The 19981-nt window shown below is 38.7% G+C and overlaps 1 non-coding gene and 1 pseudogene across 1 annotated transcript; one reads left to right on the forward strand and one right to left on the reverse strand.

Moving 5' to 3' along the window:
- The first annotated feature begins 11824 nt into the window (after positions 1 to 11824).
- LOC111756990 (U6 spliceosomal RNA) lies at positions 11825 to 11931 on the forward strand. The gene has a single exon (XR_002791377.1). It is a non-coding gene; the product is annotated as a U6 spliceosomal RNA (small nuclear RNA).
- A 4364-nt stretch (positions 11932 to 16295) lies between these two features.
- On the reverse strand, positions 16296 to 17316 carry LOC100729265 (MOB-like protein phocein; annotated as a pseudogene).
- Positions 17317 to 19981: the final 2665 nt, after the last annotated feature.

Below are 19981 nucleotides of genomic sequence, written 5' to 3' on the forward strand. Positions count from 1 at the left end.
ACCACATAAAGAAGACTCCAGAGCTGCTTCACAAAGTGGCAAGAGCCGTGAGATGTGTGTAGAAGCAAAGGGGAATATTTTGAGGTGGATTAATAGCAATGTGTCTTTTATGGTAGTAAATGTTTAAAAATTTAAACATGATTTCTTGCTATACTTCATATTTTAATAGAAAGCTGGGAAACAAAACATATAAACTATTATAAATTGGACTCCAAAATTATGAAATATTAATAATATTTATATTTATTACTCATTAATTCAATAAAAATACTTAAGCATACTTTCTGAGTACAAGTTTAGGTAGCAAACACAGAGCAATGGGAAAAATGTTTAATAAACAAGAAATTTCTTCTCTCTACATAACCCCAAAATTCTTCCCTATTATGATTTAAATTCCATTTCTTTTTTGAAAAATTTCATTTCTTTCCTTTATTTAAATTAAATATATGACAATATCTATTCATGAAAATCAGACATTAAATATATAAATTCTGGAAGGAAAAAATCATTTTAAACATAAAAAATATGACAGACTACAGAAAACATCTACAAGAAGAATTAAAGCTTCAGAGAGCCATGGGGTTCCAGATCCATCAGTAGCAGTAAATAAAGTAATGAATGTCAGCACTCTTTGTAGCAGAATAAAAATACTGAAATTTCCATAAATTGGAAATAAATAAATTTGACTAACCCATACATCTAAAAATTATGTAGCAGAGGAGATAAATAAATCCAAGCTATATATACATCAACATAAGTAAACAGAGCAAATTTAACGCTGAAATAAAATTTACAAAGGCATACATAGTACGATGCTTTCTAAATAGAATTTTTTAAACTTGCATGTGTGTGTCTAATATGACAAAATAATAATAAACACTGATTTTGTAAAAATGATAATCTCAGAAGCTGTGTTGATACTATTATAAAAGGATACAGAATCAGCACTAATTATATTCAAAATGTTTCCTTTTAAACTAGTTGATTGGCAGACAGACTTTTGTTAATTTTTCTCTTTAAATATGCATGAAGCAGTCAATAATGTATTTTAATAAATAAAAATTTAAGCTTTATGACTAAGCATTTATAGCTTCACAGATATTTGTGTGGTTTGAGTATAAGTGAATGGAATATTATCTTGTGTATAAAAATCTTCATTCATCTCAGTCCCAGGGGGAGTGGATCATACTTGTAATTCTAGTAGTCAGGAAGCTGAGGCAGGAAAATCCAAAGTTCTAGGTCAGCCTGGAGTACATTGTGACTTCAAGGCTGCCCTGAACTACGTGCAAGAATCTGTCTTAACAGAAAACAAAAAGAAGAGAAAGAAAAAGCCTATTTTACTTTCAAGTTAAGAAACTCTTTCCCTCAATATTCAGGTATCAGTGCATCACTAATGTTATTAAGGATTTTCTCCCAAACTTCAAATGTAACAGAGTAAGTAATGAATAAGTAAAAAGTTCAGAATTAATAATTAATAAAAATGTAATATCAACTAGAATAAATATAACGAAGACACACATTTAATTTCTCTTTTATCCATAATCAGAAAAAGTTGAGATATCATGCAAGTCTGTATAAACGTGTGTGTATGCACAAAGATGGGTGTACACATGTATGTGTGTCCAATAAAGTGTCCATGATATAATGTTTAACTGTAGAATGCGCCCAAAGCACAGAACACAAATTGTAATCAAACAGAAACTAACTTAAATATGGATTAAAGAGGTTTGAAGATGTTGAGCCTCTCACCTAAAACTCCCTACTTCTCCAACCTCAGAACTGAAATTATATATTCAATATTAATCAATGTTGAAATAAAAAAATAAATGAATATAAGATAATTATCTTTTCCATCTACTGACATTTAAAGTCATATCCAGACAAAACTGCCTTGCAATTACATGGGCTTTGAGATTAATAAAAATATGGTTAATCCTTGATTTTCAGAACTCCTTTGGTTATTGATCAGTTTTGTAACCTTACGTTTCCAGGCTTTCTCTGCTATGTCGCATTTTCCATGTATAATCATGTAATCAGTACTGATTATACTTGACATTAAGTAGGCCCACAGTATTTAATAGAATTTATATTTTCCCACAACAACCCATAGCTTACACGAGTCTGTGAATTTTCCACCTGACACAACAAAAACCGAAACTACCAAGACCTGAAAGGATGTTTTCCTCTAGCTTATTCTTGGGGGGAAAGTGGGGAGGGGAGTCAAATTTAGAGTACGGTGGACCTGAAAGAACAAGGAAAATACATGCAGATGTATTGTCTTCAAAATGAAAGCAAATTCAGCTGTGTGCGCTGGCTTTTGCCTGTAATCTCAGCACTCTGAAAGGCTGAGGTAGGACAGTCTTGCAAATTCACGTACTGCTTAGTGACTTAGCAAAAATTTGTCTCAAAATAAAGGGGAAGGGTGGGGGACAGAAGTGGCTGGGTGTAGCTTAGTGAGAAGGACCTAGATTCAATTTCCATTATTGAAAAATGAAAAACAAAACTTTGAGGAGAAATGGCAAAGAGGAGCAACACTCAAGCTTTTACTAATCCCTGAACTTGTTTTAGCTAGAACCGTGGAAGTGTTTTCTTAGAGCTGCATAACTGATGTGACCTTATCGAACTCCAGCCCAACTTTAGGTTAAGGATATAAAAACTGTATGTAGAAAATTCCTGGTAAGTTGAACATTATAAGTGAAAGAGAACTAGTTGGCGTCACGTATTTAGTCTAACTTTTATTTAATTTACAGAAATTACATTTCCACTTAAACTATAAGGTGAAGAGTTACTAACTGAAGTGGTTTCATTCCTGGGAAGTGCTGGGTCAGGCTGGCCTGGGCGCTCCTCTGCCTTGTGTGGTAGTCTTGGTTCTTGGATTCTCTGCATAAGACGTGCAGGGGTGTCTACAGAAAGGGCTCAGAGTCAGAAAGGAGCAGCGCTTAGCGAGCGTTTTCACCAAGGCCAAGCACAGCACACTCTAAGCAAGGCTGGCTTTCCTAAGTCAGGCCAGCACCCCTCACTGGGAGGGATGGAAGGCAGCCCCAAGAGATGCAAGGGTAGCCACCCACAGCTCCGAGGTTGGTTTTGTTTTGGTTTTTCATAAAATTTGGGGTGTGACTAGACCTGATCTCTAGTATGGCTCCTCTCCAACAGTGCGCCTCCTCTTCTTCTGAGGAGTTTTCAGCCTTATCAGGGCCTAGTTGCAACCAGAATGGTGCCAACCTAAACCACAATGCAATGTGTGCATATGAAGTTTAATTGGGTCAGCAGGGCAACCACAGTTTAACTGGGAGGCTTCCGGCCTCAAGGTGTGACTGTGACATCAAAAGGTGTCACACTGGCTAAATTTTGCAAGGGCTCACAAAGCCTCTGCTCAGGAAGTCCCAGGAACACAAACTCAAGAAATGCAGACCACAGCGCTTCTTAGAATTTCCCCTCCAGGCCCTGCCTCCAGTTCCTCCATTCATCTCCTTTTCAGACTCACTCTCTACTTGACCAGTATATAATTTTATTGGATTTAAATTTATATTCACTGAGCATCTTATATTCATTATAATATTATTGTGTCTTTAAAGTTTTTTTCATTTTTAATTAAAAGTGAAGTTGCAGAAGTAGCCAATAGTAGCCTCAATATTAGGCCTTGTAGATGAATGTTCTGAAATTTATAGTTTTATAGTTAGATGCAATAGTACAGATAGATTCATGATAGAAATAAAATACAGCCATACCCTTAAAACAAATTAAATTATATCTTTTTGAGAAATGCCTGTTTTGTTTTAAGATAAATGCACAATTACTTACCAAATATATAGTTTAAAGCAGTAAACTTCCTTTCCAAAATAATCCAGAAGGGGAATTTTGTGTTTTCCCTTTCATACCGCCACCACTTGACATTTGCAATGGCTTCACATCCCGGTAGCACCTTTGGAAAGCATCTCCCAGGGAGAGGTTATTTTGGTTCACGGCTGTGGAGGTTCCAGCCCTAGGCTGGTTTTCAGGCTTGTGACAGGCAGCACATAGTGTAAGGTCCTTAGAGAAGCAACACTGCTCCCCTCATGGCCAGGAAGCAGGAGCAGGGGCGGGGGGCTGAAGCTTACAGTCCCCTTCTAGGAAGAGCCTGGGATGCCTACAAGGCCTCCCACCAGGCCTCACCCCTCAGCGTGTCCATCCCACCCCGCCAGTGCCAATCAGGGCCCAAGTCACTAATGTGGGCTTTGGGGGAGCATTCCAGATCCGAACTATAGCAGCACTGTTATTCTCCAGGATTATAGTCATTTCCCGGAGTGATTTTAATTTGCATTTTCTTATTGAATAAAAATAACTTTAACTCTGACATGTTTTCTTGTTCTCATTGACCACCTCGTATCACTTTAGTGCAGTATCTATCTAAATCGTCTGCCCTTTTTTATGGGTATGGTTGTCTTTTTACTTGCTTTTGACAGGAAAAAGCCCTCAGACTCTTCCAAATCATAGTGGGCCTTGCAACTATGCCAGAAAAAGTTTAATTATATTCATGAAATAAACTATTAACAGTGATTAATTCCTCATTGTCTGCCTTTATCCTCTTTCTTGAGGATGCTCTGGCTTTGCTAGCCTTCTCTCCAATCTTAGGACAGGCGCAGCACCCTCCTCCCAGCTCACATGGCTCTTGCCCTCATGATACTTGATGCTGCTCATTTTTTGGGTCTGAACTCCAACATCATTCTCAGTGCTGCATTCCTTGACTACTCAAATAAAAAGATAATTTCTTATCGTGACACCCTATTCCACTAATTCTCACACTCTGCGGTAATGCATTTTTATTTTCTTTTTATTGTTACACACACACACACACACACACACACACACACCAGTGTGTGATCCATGAGAACAGTGATCATGCCCAGCCTGCACTGCAAGGAATCTCCAGCATATTCCTGTACAAGGCTCACTTTGAAGGTCTAATAAGAACTCTTGAATGAATGAATAGCTCAGTTCTTCATGGATTATCCATTTGGAGGGCCCATATATTTAGATAAATCATGCCACGTATTTCTTTTTGACATGTTACATGATTATAAGTATGTCCTTGGAATCTTTTTCTTCTTGCCTATTCATCTAGAGTTTCCTAGATGGCTGTATGCAATGAGGGGAGTTCTAAGGAACCACAGTGTGTTCTCTTGATTTTATTTGTTTATTTATTTATAAACCCAAAACCTTGTGCATGTAAGGCAAGAACTCTATCACCGGATTACATAGCAATATTTAAACTTTTTTTAAGTTTCCAACCTTAGGAACTATCCTATAGAATTCCTTAAAGCAACTGAGTTACGCAAGCTCTGTTGGGTGATACTGGGCTCCCTGAGACTTGGGGCACACTGTCCAATGAGTGGAGCAGGCTCAATGGAGCACAGTGGGGAGCAGTAGTAGTTTGGGAGTCCCCAGTCCAGTGCTGTCAAGCTGGGATGCAGCATCAATTTTTTTCAGTCTCTAATAAATTAGCAAATAAATGAATGAACACTCAGGTCTATATGTGAACTTTATCACTTAGTAACTTATAAACACTGACAAATTACCTAATCTCTATGCATCTTAGTTTCTGTATCATTCAAATGCAGATAATAATTATTCATTTATATGCTATTTTATGCATTAATTAAAATGCTAGTAGAATGTCTGGTATGTAATATTCACAGCTTTGTTTTGTTGTCTGTTTACTTGTTTGTTTTACATTTTAATTCACTTCAGTTAATATGTACTAGAAAGCAAGCCTTTTCCAAACACACTGTTGTTCTGTTCTTTTCCCAGAGTACATACTTAATAAATATTTACTGATAGCAGTAAAAATTTAATATGTTTGGGAACAAATAAGTAGCAATTATCTAACCTAGAGGCTGCAGTAACAAATAAAAGAAAATCTAATTATTAAAAAGAAAAAGAAAACAGGGCAGAAAGGAAGAAAGTGAGGTATATAATCATTCAAAGTAAAAATACTTCATAATTATCTTAACTATTCAGATAAACTTGAAAATAATTATTTTAAGATATTAAACTTTCTCCAGAGAATGAAGTTATATAATTGTGAGTTATATAATCATGTTTGGTAACAGACAAAAAGTTAGCCCGGCATGGTGGCGCACTTCTGTAATCCCAGCTTTCAGGAGGCTGAAGGAAGAGGACTGTGAGTTCGTAAGGACCACACAGCAGCGCGACTCCATCCAACACCTCCTAAGTCAGCTCTCTGGAGAAGGCCTCTGGCTGCGGTCTCCCCTACACTGGGCTCCAAGCAGTTAGACTGAGACTTTGCTCTTTCTCTCCTAACTGCCGTTAGCGGTAGCTCTTCAAAGGAGGGTATTGTAGACAGCTAAATTGGATAGAAATTAATATTTGACCAGAGAGGACTAGCCCTTGACTCCTCGCAGGAGATGAGAACACATCACAACTGGTTAGAAGCGCCTTCGCCTTTGAAGAAAGCAAGGCCTCCAGATTAAAGTCACAGTGGTGGGGCTGGTGATGTAACTCAGGGGCGCTAGTGACTGCCTGGCAAGTGCAAAGCCCTGAATTCTATTCGTGGTTCCAACAATAAATAAATAAGTAAATACATAAATAAAGTTACAATAGCCAGATTCGCATACTTGCTTAAGGGATAAATAGAAGCAGAAGGTTGGAATTTGTCATAGAAATAGACCGCTACCTCCCGAGGGGTGTGCCAGCCTGTCTTATCCACTAAGACTAATATTGAAACTACTGAAACTAAAACTAAGACTGAAGACAAGACCAAGACTATGGATTATCGACCAAAGTTAAAGATGCCGGTCACATGACCTTGCTAAGTATCCCACTATTGGATCAATGTTAGCTAAATAAATATACTTGCAATCTTATTGGTTCATTACAGTTTGACCCATGATGTACCCACCTCATGATTTTGCCCCATAAAACATGCTCAGTGAGATGACCTCGGCAGCAACCTGCTTGACTTCTTTCCTGTCTCTCAAGACCTATTTCTGTTCTCCATTTCTACTCTCCAATTAACCTTTCCTAGTTCTTTTTTAGTCTTTCCTAGTCTTTTTAAATGTTTCTTTATTTTTTCAAATCTATTTTATTTCAAAGAGAAAAAGAAATTCAAAACACATCAATCAGGAGGCAACAATGGTACATACATTGTACATCGTCATCCCCAAATCATTCACCTAGAGCACAAGACATCTGCATTCAACTGTCCTAACAATACCACCACAAACCTTTCTCTTTAGTGAACTCAGACAAATCAGTGGTATAACTATCTCAACCATATATAGACACACATGTGTAAACATCACATTGAGGAACTCATATATATATAAATATATTTATATATATATATGTATTTATACATTGTTGTAGTTAGGGGTTGTGCAGAGAACAATTAGAATCCGGACACGAAGCTTATAATATTATTTTTATAATGGTCACCAGGAGTTAACACAGGAAAATGCAGGAAATCTCCGCAACACCAAAGACATAGATTATTTAGTTAACAGCCTAAATCCCACAGCAATGTCCCACATGATTCCAGATAAAAACGCAGAATTCAGGACAATACCTCCATGAGTCCAGCTGGAGGCCCAGAGCCCACAAGAAGGACTCACACCAGTCTCTTTTACGGATCTATGCCGGGAAGACCTAAATAAAGATCAGCGAGGTGAAGCCAGAAAGTCCATGCCAGCAGGATGAAGGAGCTGTGCTGGTGGGATGAGGATTCTATGCTGGAGCTGAGAAGTCACACTCAATAAAGACCAGGGCTGTCCTGAAAGGCACCGCAGCCGTCCTCAGCGACACAGAGGCCCCGAGCTCCTCTGATGACAAGCAGAGTCAGGTAAGTGCCAGGAAGCAGCATGAAGAGTTAGTTCATCCTGGAGACCAAGCTGCACACGTCTTCCCCTCCAGAGCCAGGGAGCAATGCTCGATGTGAGGACCAAAGCTTCTCCAGGAGAACCAACAGCTCAGACAGCAACATGTAGAGGAACCCACAATGCTACACTGCCTTAACGCCTCTGCACCTCCCTTCTTCTCCACCTATTTATCCTGGCAACTTTCCTCACGCGGAGCATCTTCGCTCAATGCCATGCTGATGTAATCCAGCTGGCATTAAGTTGACCACTAGCTCTTAATCCATAACATACATATAAATCCTTCCTACCCTAGTGAGACAGTGTGATGTTTACACATGTGTCTGATTTATTTCACTTATAAGTACAGTCTCAAGTTGCATCCATTTACCTGTAAAAATCTCAAGTTTATCCTTCTTTATGACTGAGTAGTACTCCATTATATAAAAATACCACATCTGTTTTATCCATTCCTTAGTCAGTGGGCATTTAGGTTGTTTCCAAGATCTGGCTATTACAAACTGTGCTGCTATAAACATGGGTGCACATATATTGCTATGGTATGATGTTTTTAATTCTTTAGGGAAGATATCCAGAAGGGGACTTGCTGGGTCAAATGAGACCTTCAATCCTAGTCTTTTTTTCAGCCTTTTCTAATCTTTTTTTGTCTTTTGGTACCACTATTTAGGCAACTGGGTTAGAAATATAGACAGACAGTCAAACAAGGCAGCAAATGTGGAAGAACGGGTGTCTTGCAACCTCCACTGCAGGCCAGATCTCAAGACAAAAGGCAAAACAAATGCAACCACATCCTAAGTATAAACATCAGGAACTGATCTTCTACATAGGCGTCAATCACCTTGAGGAAGCCAGAGGCCATTAACCGATCCTTACCAGCAAAGACCCTATTCTGTATTCATGCCCACTTGTTACGTGACTTCCCATTTGATCCCAATTTAATCAACTTTACCTGATAATTACCCTTGTAATCTTCCTGGTTGACCATAGCTCTGCCCACCTCATGTCCATCTGCCTTGAGAGTTCCCAGTTTTCCCCACTTCAGACCCGCCTCATCTCATGGTTTTACTCTCTAAAAATCCCTAGAAAATATAGAATCTTCGGCAACCCCCTCAGGATCCCTTCCGTCTCTCTCAGACAGAACCTTTCTTTTTCTCAATAAATATTTCTGCTCTTAACCTCCCTTGTTCCTAAAATCCATTCTTCGATTTTAGAGAACACGGACTCATACCTGACACATGGTAGGTTGGGAATTTCGTTTCCCTGTATCAGTACCACTGTAATTTTCTCAGCCGAGTTTTGTTTTCTTAGTTACTAAGGCTGGGAAGTATGTATTTATCTTTCAATCCTCAATCTATTTCAAATCTCATGTCTAACCAGTGACCATGTTCTAAAACTTCTCTGATAAAGAAAGATTGATTATTTCTTATTTCCTTTCTTACGCTTTCAACCAGAAAGGGAGAAGAGAAGCCCTAAATGCAAGAAGCACAGTTCAATCATTTTCTTATCATTGGAAGAAGGAGACTCTAAATTTAAAAATAGTCCTCACCCAGAGATGAGTTACCAAAATCTATTCTTGTCACTTCTAACTAACCCGGGGCATCAGATAAGACACTTCCCCTCCTGCTGCAGTTACCTGAGCTGCACGAACGCTGCGGAAGTGGGTGACATATTGAAACACTTTTCAAGCCTATAAAACCATGATTGCTTTTTCTTCACGTCTCAGAGGTGTACCAAAGAGGTATTTACTGCTCGGCAGGCGCTTATATTACTTCATAATCACCTCACACTTTGCCATAAAATCTCTTTTAACCCTGACTGAAAGATTCAACATCCTAAAGCACCGTTCTCTCATTCTTTTACCCTAAAGTGATAAGCAACATCAATTAAATTTTATTCTAGATCTTTCTGAATCATCCTCCTCTGAAATATTTTTCTACACATAATCAAACTTCAGGCACTAGTTAATCGGATTGTCCACGAGTGTGAACGCGTGTCCCAGGCTTCCCCATCTCTGCCCTTTGCTGGCTGTGTGCGTGGCTTTCTTCCTTCCTGGAGGATCCTCTTCATTTCCTGTATGCACTGAATCTTCACCCTACTCATAAGTTGTATCTCCTAAAAATCATTCCATTCCTCCAGGATAAAGCCAGTTGTCTTATGTCTTAATACTAACACAGTGTATTAATCTAAGTATTAATTCCCGGGAGAGTTGAACTCTGGGGACCAGAGAGCTGCCCAGTTCCGGCAGCAGGAAGCGGCCTGGCCTCTCCACTGCAGTTTCCCCCCAGCAGCCCCCACTGAGCCTGCAGCAGCTCCCCAGCTCCTCAGGGCTCCTCCCAGACCTCCTCTGCACTGCGCCCAGGACAGAGGCAGAGGGAAGCCTCCAGAGCTCCCGGCAGAGGATTCTCTGGCTCCTGTGCAGACAGGAACAAAAGTTCCAGGGAATGACACCCCTAGGAGAAACTTTCCATAAAGGAGAGGTGGGAGTCTGCTGATGACACCTGGGCATCCTCACTCCAGAGGCAGATTCACCCTCAGGAGTGTTGCCTGGCCTTCAGGTGGCTTCAGAGAGCCCAGACGCCCCCTCCAGGGAGGTTCCCAGGGACAGCGCCCCTTCTCTGGCTTCTTTTCCACTCCTACAGTGTGCTTTGGAGATTCACCCTCACATAACCCACTTGCACGCCAATATTTGACTTGAGGTACCCTTCTGAGAGAACTCTGTGGGTTTCCCATACATTTCATTTGTTCTTTTATCCTTTTTCTTCGTTTGATTTACCTAATTAATATTTTGAGAAAATTGTGCTTCTTTGTCACAAATTTGTCAATATGTATTTGTTCATTATATTTTTGTATCTTAAAATACCTTATGTGGGTTCAGGTTGTTACTTTATTTTCATTCCTATTACTGGTTTTTTGCCCATTTCTTCTTTTAATTATCATACTTGAATATCTATTTTGGTTTTTCAATGAGTTATCTCTTAGCTATATTGATCCTCTTTTTGTTTTTGCTTGTGATTGTCTCCATCACTGTTTGTTATTTTGTTCTTTTAATTTCTAAGTTTCCTTTGAGACATTTTTCTCTTCTTCCTTTCACTTTACTACATTCTTAGCTTTCTGAGAGGATAAATGCTAAATTTATTCTCACTTTGTCTGAATTTTTAATTAATGGATATGGAATTATATGCTTTCATCCAGATATTGATTTAGGATCACCAACTAGGTCATAAAGTATGTTTATTGTTTATTAGTCTTGTGTTTTTTAAAATTTCTGTTGTGACTTACTAAGCAATGTATTTAAACACCAATTTAATATTTTAATTACAAAATTTTGTTTAATTAGATATCTTGGGTTCTAACTTTCTAAATTTAATTATTTCTAACTTTAATTATTTTTACTAGACTAGTCAATTATTAATTGCTATTCTTAGGGTCCAACACACACACACACACACACACAGGGTATCACTATGTAGTGCAGGCTGGCCTTGTACTCACTATGTAATCCAGGGTGGCTTCAGACTCTTGGGGATCCTCCTGCCTCAACTTCCTGAGAGCTGGGATTACAGGTGTATGCCACCACGGCTGACTTCTTTAGGAGTTCTTACAACTTCAGGCCAGGGTAATGATAAATTTTTATAAATGACCAAAATATGCACTTACAAATTAGACTTGTTAAGAGAATATTTCTTTTTTTTTGGTACTGGGGGTTGAACTCATGACGTCGCACTCACCAAGCAGGCACTTGTGCCACTGAGCTAAATCCCTGGCCCTGAAGGAATATTTGTTTAAAATATCTATTGACTGCCAGGCATGATGGCACATGCCTGTAATTCCAGCACTCAAGAGGCTGAGGTAGGAAGATCGCTACGATTTTGAGGTCATCTAGGTCTACCTAGTGAATTCAAGTCTACCCCAAACTATATAGTGAGACCCTGTCTCAAAAAACCAAAGTAACAGTGCTGTCTTTGGCAGCACATACACTGCAATTGGAAGGATATAGAGAAGATTAGCGTGGCCCCTGCAAAAGGGTGGCATATAAATTCGTGAAGTGTTCCATATTTTTATTTATTTATTTTAAAATATGGAACGCTTCACGAATTTGCATGTCATCCTTGCACGGGGCCTCACTAATCTTCTCTCTGGAGAATCTTCTCTATGGAGCACGAGTTCCATATTTTTTAAAAAACAATTGTCTAAAAATATTAATCAAATTTGAAGAATTATAGTACGTCTTCTCAGTATAATCTACTGAATTCTTACCTAGCAAATTAAACTCTCTTAGCAGAATTATTAATTTGAGATTTTGTTCCTATAATTCTGCCATCTTTACTTTATATACAGTATTTCAAAGTTCTAGGTCATTGGACATGAGCTGTAATCATTATATGTTAACTGACCATACGATTAAGAACTATTTCTCTTTGTCATTTTCCATCTCTTGGCTTCATTGACAATTCCAAGTTTGGATTTCCTTTGGTATATGGGGTGTAGAAATTTAACTTCTGTCTATGAAAGTGCTGAGACCTTAGTCATCACGGGTTTCATGGTCTCAATTCTGGTTTATTTCTATACATTTCTTCTCTATTTCTTATAGGTAAGACATCTACACTTCAATGTTTTGACTTTGGAGAAGGAAAAAGAGGACTTAATAATATACATATTTATATGTACATAGCAGAAAGGGATGCATACATTTATGTACAAAGGCAGAAAAAGAGAGGATGAGTGCATGGAGTATTTTAACCTATTCTTTTCCCACTTTCTTATTTTTTCTTCTTTTTGCAGTGCTAAGCTTTGAACCCAGAGCTCTGCACATGTTAGGCACGTGCTTTACCTCCAAGCTCTACCACTGAGCTACATGCCTAGCCCTTTGTTCAATTTTATTTTAAGATCAAATATTACTCAGCTGCTCAGGCCAGCATTGCAATCCTCCTGCCTCAGCTTCTGGAGTAGCTGGGATTGCAGTCATGCCCAATTACATAGGCTGCTTCTGTCATCTTGACTATGTAGTCTATTTAATCTTTTAAGCAGAAAATTTGATTAGTATCCACTTCCATTCAATTTCTTGAAGTGCAGATATATTTATTTCTTTTGAAATTAATTTTTTGAGCAACTAGTGAATATCTTCATTGCTCTCCTTTGAAAATAGTTCCAAAAATTCTTAAATGGGCTGCTCATAATCACTTAGTCCTGTCACTCAAATGCAGAGCTCCCTCCGACAAAGTTACTGATGCATTTCTACACAGCAGATAAACTTAAGTGCTTGCCACTTTTAGAAATGGTACCTGGGATGATGCCCAAGATTACATTAGGAGGGGAATGTATTAATGTGCCCTTAAAAGTATTTTTAAAGCCTAGCAGGAAGAAAAATTACTTTACTCCCATAATTTGCTTTATATATTGCTATCATCATTGCTAATTACAGCTTCCCGATATTTATTAAGTTCCTTCAGTTTGCTTTTCTCTCTTAGTAAATTTATTTCCTCTTTCATGATAATTCTTCTTATCAAAAATTTATAAAATTTAATTAGATAAAAGATATGGATGAATTATCAAAATAATGAATGACTGAGAGACTAGATAAATTAATGGTAGAGAGAATGGTTAAATCAATCGCTAATTTTTTTTCTTTCATTCTGTTCAGACTCGAAAATTCAAGTTTCTTTCTAAAATTTAAAAAGGCTTAAGAGGTCTAAATCTAGTTTAGTCAGACACATTTGCTTGCATCTTTAACAATTTCAAATGTGTTTTGACAGATTTTCTTTCTTTCTTTGTCCTTTAGATGATAATTTATGGTTTCATTTCACAGCAGTGGAATATTACAGTCTTTTTTAGGGAATGAAAAAATTACCATAATCTAGCTACCTAATACTGTCGTACATGAATCATTTAGAAAATTTTAGGCATTGTCCAATCATATTTCACATAAAACACTCCGTGTCTCTATACTATAGAGCACCACGCATGTATCTGTATAGCTTAGAAAATTACTGTAAGTAAAATAGAAGTAATTAAGTAAGGTATGTTATGCAATACCATTGTGACCATGCAATTTGAAGAAGACTTACTAAGCAAATTTTATTTAGATGCATCTTCTGGCCCCGCCTGTGAGCCAGCCTAAAGCTGGTAGTCTAAGCAACTCTGTAGAAGATGACAATGTACAACATAGTAACTATTGTAGATTTCCTATTCTTATCACTGTTTCATTTCATTTTATTGCTTGGTCCCTTTAAAATAAAAATAAGTACATAAATTTTTAAAAATGCATCTTTTTATATAACATTGTCCAACACTTTACATAATACAACAGGAATTAAAAATAAAGCAGATCAGTCACAAAAAAGCAAACAACAAAACAAACAAAAATAAAGCTATCTTTTACTCACAAATTATTAGCGACTGCAGATAATAAAGAGCATACATGTTATTTTCTTATTAAGATTTAATACTGTTATCCTAAATATTTTTTAAAAAGGATTTTTAAAGCTGGGCATGGTGGTGCATTCCTGTAATCCCAGCATTTGGGAGGCTGAGGCAGGTAGATTGTTGCAAGTTCAAGACCAGCGTGGGCTACAAAGTGAGCCCAAAGCCAGCCTGAACCACATAGTGAGATCCTGTCTCAAAAAGACAATTTTTAAAGCAACAAAACAAGATGATTATTTTACGATTATAGTATAAAGATATATGAAATGATACAGCTTGGTTTTATTGGTTTTCCAAATCAGATTTACACACATTTAAAAAGAGGTTTGTGACACTGTACTAGATAATTTGAGTTATAGATTACAAAAATCTTTCCATTAACATGTGCCCCTTCTGACCCTTGACACTGAAATTGATTTAACCTTTTCTTCAGCAGAACATTGTGATTAACCAGCATTAACATTAAATTATCTGATAGTGTCTATTAGTTTATATAGATTTTCAAACTTTTAAATTTGAAATTTAAAATTTTCATCTGTTAAGAAAAATTGTTATGATTTGAGGATGACAATATACAATGTTTATACCAATATTGCCCCCGATTGATGTGATTTGAAATTATGCTCACACTTCCCTCACACTTGTGGACTGCTTCTCACATTAGTGAAATTTCTGGGAGCATTGATCCTCTTCATCAGGAATCATTTTTCTTATAAGAATGGAATCACAATGGCTTGAAACTGCTCCTGTATTATTTTCTTTACTGGATGCCCCACCTTCCCCGTGATTTCTCCTGGTGTCTGTGAGAGCAGGGACGCTGAAGCACACACTGTCCAGCCCACACTGGGCTTCAGTGTGAACATGGGAGAATGCGGAAAGAACATGAGCACACAGTGTCTTCGAGCAGAGCTCCGTCAGACAGCCGAAAGCCACATTTCTTTCTTTTTCTTTCCCCACTATTGGCTCAATGATGAAACTGTGCAAGGTAGGTGCCTAGAGAAAGAAAACAAAAGAAAAGAAAAGATCAAAAAGAAGACAGAAAGTGAAGATTGAAGGGGAGAAAGAGGCAGGCACAGTGGTGCATGCCTGTAATGCTAGCAGGATTGTAGAGCGTCTGAGGCCAGCCAAGCTTCATAATGAGTTCGAGGCCAGCCTGCATTTATTACATGGAGAGATGCTGTCTTAAAAAAAAATGAAGAAGAAGAAAAGGATTTCCTTTAGTTGCTAAACCTTCTGTTTTATAATGAATGTAATCAATATGTTGGCAAAACGATAGCTTTTTAATTCATAAATGGTGATAAAGATGCCATAATTCAATTCACTTGTTCCAGATTGTTTCAGAAGTTGAGAATGAGTCTTGCAGGGACTAACAAATGTGAAAACCATTACACTCAATACAGCTTTGTCACTGGACTTACACTGAATTAGTTTAGTTTAACAGAGAAGTTCCTGGTTAGAAATCACACATGCTGCTTTCAGGCAAATCAAGAGGCCTTTTAGTTTGAAATAAATAATCCTGGCCCTGCAACTGACTACTCATTTTATGCTTTTATAACTTCACTCAAATAAGCATTTGGATGCTTTGTAAATGTAACATATTATTAGTCAGGTTAAAGCAGTACACCTTAAAATAATTTGACATTTCCCAGAATTTGGGCTTTCGCACAAACTACTTGGATATTAAAGTGATCTATGCTTGTCTTCCAATACAATGTCCAAGTGGTTAGTTTTTTATGTTTTCAATCAAATTATAAATTCTTTTATTAACAGGCATTTTAAACAGAAAATACTAATCTGATTTAAAAACTATGAGTGCTACACCAGAGAATATACAGCTCATGAGTAATGTAAGTATTTCCCACTTAAAAGATAACACAGAGCATACAAACCCTACCCTAAGCAAAGAGGCTGGACAGTGGATACATGATCAATGTGTCTAAAATGATATGTGTATAGAACGTAATTAATGCTAATTACATGAGCCACATATTTCTCCCATTCCCTTCACGCTTCACTCTCCCCAGAAACTGGATTCTGAACTTCTTCTTCCAAAATTGGTAAAATCGAGTTATCCTTGGATACCAGGTTATATTTCATCACTAACTTAGTAATCAATGACATGAAAATGCTCCATTTTCATATTCATCAAATATCTGCTGGTGATGAAAATAAACAGGTGAAAATATTCTATAAATCCTACGACATAAGGATCCTAATTTTGCTGCAGATGATTCTTTTATGCTAACCCTGCTGGGAAAATATTTATGGCTGTTGAGCAGGAGACAGCACCATGGAGCGTGTGTCTGGTGTAGTCTATAGCACAGCACTCTCTTGGAGTTTTATAAGCAGCACAAAGAAAAATCCATTGTTCAGTTGCTGTCAGCTGGGTGCAAGTATGTGGATGGCATTCACTCTGAAGTTTAACAGCAAGTCTATCTAGTTTAAGGCAGAACTGCATTAGGTGTTGGAGGCAAAGCTGTCTGTGCCTCGGGTATCTAGGACAAAACCACTGCCCCTCATGAGCTTTGCAGCGCCCCTGAGAAGTGTGCACAGTGCAGGGAGATGATCCACACAGTGACTTGACCTTCACTTGGGAAATCTAGACAGATTCCCCTTGTTTCCTGTGAAGCCACCAAGGCATGCTGTGCTGGTAAACATTAGATATTCTTCCTGTCCCAGATTCTGCCCTCCCCTTAAACTCCCCGTGAGCTTACTCATATGCTGATTGTACAAATAAACGCGGTGTAGGTGGCAGGTAGTTTCCTTCTCCCATCAAGAAAAAGGGCTCTACTGGACCTCAGCTTTGATTCCTGTCTTCTTCATCCCTGCCATCCTCCCTCTGGTTTGAGGAGCTGCACAGGATGCAGCATTCACAGTTCCACACATCTTCATCTTGGCCTTCAGGTGGTTTAAAGATTCTGTCCATAGTGGAGCAATCTGCCCTCACGTTCTGTTAAATGTACTGCTGAACAGCAAGTCCACTGTCCATGTCATCAAATGATTCATCAGGCCAATCATAGAAATCCTCTGCATCCTTAATGGGTAGCACAAGGCCTGGGACATAGCAGGTCCTCAATAGATGTTTCTGGGGTAAAACTGCTTTGGGGCCCAGTCTGTTCACCCCAGCACTTCTGGCCCCTCTGCCATGACCATTATGCCCCAAGATGTTGTTTTCAACTATAAAGCTTATCATTTTTCTCCCCAACTGAAATCTTCTAATGGTTTCCCTATGCCATTTTTCTTTCTTTTTTTTTTATTAGTTAGTCTATTGGTACATTTTATATACACGTAACAATCACATTCATCATAGGGAATTTGTGCTTGTGCATGATTCTTCTTTTTTCCTGCCCATTTCCCCACCAGGGCCATATGTTTTAACATCGCTTAGCAGAGCCTATCAGAGAGGTCTAGGCCTGTGGGTCTCTCACAGTTCCCTTCCTGCTGGCCACAGTGACCATCTCCCAGTTCCCCTCAAATTCCACGGTGCCTTGAACCCGACACCCTGAGCATCTTTGTGTCTCCTGCCCTTTGCTGACCTGCTGCTGGTGCCTTCTCGGTATCTCCTGCTTCACAGCTAAGCCCAACTTCTACCCCCTTGGGGAGGAATGAGCACTTTAGACACCCAAATTAGATTGGTTTCCTCATTCACATGCTCACTTGAGGTTTCAACGTTTTCTTTCATACCGCTTGTCACAACCATTGGAGGGTGAGCGAGGATAAATTAATAGCCATTGTCACACTACAAGGTATAAACATGGTACAGTACCACTCACCACTTTATCCTCACAAAAATTGTATTCAGGATCAGGTTGTGCTCAAGAAATATTTTAGGTAGAATGAATAAATACACAGCACAGTAGTTACATTTCCTCTCTGCATATGAATGAAAATTTATTACAATCACAAACAAGTAGAACTTTCACTGCTTTGTAATTTATTTAGGTGATTTCACATATTTCCATATTTATATTTTACATGTTTGTGTTCTACATGGACATCAGGTTAATTTTTTCTGCAAATGGTGGCTTGATGTATTTATTTATGTCTACCATATTTCAGATTTTTAAATTACGTTAGAAATTATTTATTAAAGGTCAGGCATGGTGGTTCATGCCTGTAATTTCAGCACTTGGGAGGCTCAGGCAGGAGGCTCATGGCAAGTTTGAGGTCAGCTTGGGCTAAATACTGAGTTCAAGGTTAGCCTGAACTACATAGCAAGACCCTGTCTCAAAAAAAAAAAAAGAATAAATAAATAAAGGAGAGAAAAAATTACTTATTAGAAAATATAACAACTGTCATAGTGGAGTTTCCTTACAAGTAACCTCTGAACAAGGAGTTCAAGGAAGTAATCATATAAAACCCCAGGAAACACAAATAGCAAAGTGAGAAAATAAAACAGAAAATGAAACCAACTTAAATAACACAACAGCCGGCTTGGTGACACACTCCTGTAATCCCAGCACTTGGGAGGCTGAGGCAGGAGGATCACTGCAATTTTGAGACCAGCCTGGGCTACAAAGTGACCCCAAGGCCAGCCTGAATTACATAGTGGGAACCTGTTTCAACAAGACAGAAGCAAAACAAAGCAAAACAAAACACCCCTGGGAAACAACACAATGAGTGTGCTATTAAATAAGTCGCCACTTTGGGATTGGGGAGCAGTCTCAGTTACTTTCTTCATCACTGGGGCACAATACCCAACACCCACGGTACAGGAGGAGAGGTTTCCGGCTCACAGTTTTGCTCCATGGTCATCGGTCTCCAGGGCAGGACAGTGACAGAGAGGCATGGGAGAGAGCAGCTGCTCACCTCATGGCCACCAGGAAGGCGAGTGAAGAGAGGAGGCAGGGAGGGAGATAAGCCCTTCCAAGCAGCTCCATCTGTGACCTGCCTTTGCCCACCGGATGCTGCTTCCTCTCTGTATGCCTCCATAGTCTAATCACCTTCCCAAACTTCCATTTTTGAGCACAAGAGACTCTTGGAAAATGTCTAGATGTAAACCAAAACAGGAGCCAGTGTAGACTGCTACACACCTCAGCCTTGCCCCCGTGGCAGGCCTGAGGTGGAATTTTTTTGAGATGGAATGTTTAATCACCATCTCCCATTGGTCCTGCTAAAGGGCTGCTCGGTAGCAGGTATAATGTCCTAGAATTTCTAACCTGCTACTGGCTGGCCACCAGCAGAGCAGCTTCAGGTTACCAAAGAAAACTCTCAGAGGTAGGTATGCTGTCATGCTTTCTAACACCAAGATCCTGGAGGACATAGGCAGAGCTCAGAGTCCACCATGATGGCTGCATAAGTGTCTTGATGCACCCTTCAATATTCTGATCCTTCCAAACACTGAAATGCTCTGAAATTTTGTTTCACCTATGATATTTCTGAATGAAATATTAAAATTATTGGTGCATTTTTTAAAATATTAAACTAACAGAATAGAAGTGGGATACAATAATCATACCAACAGGCAATACTGCTAAATCTACACAGAAACATATAATCTTTAAAAATATTGTGGGAGATTTTCAGACTGTGGGGAAGAGAACCAGGCCTCGCAAAGGTAATCTCCACCTAGAAACCAGCGCTATGCGTGGGCCACTGCTGGAGTGGGAACAGCCAGACCCAAGTCTCTCTCCGTGAGTCAGTGCCATTCTTGGACTGTGGAAGGAGAGAACCAGGCCTCACTAGAAAGC

Source organism: Cavia porcellus, unplaced genomic scaffold (assembly GCF_034190915.1).
Source record: "Cavia porcellus strain 051 isolate PalLab524CR breed Dunkin Hartley unplaced genomic scaffold, mCavPor4.1 scaffold_11, whole genome shotgun sequence".
NCBI lineage: Eukaryota > Metazoa > Chordata > Mammalia > Rodentia > Caviidae > Cavia > Cavia porcellus.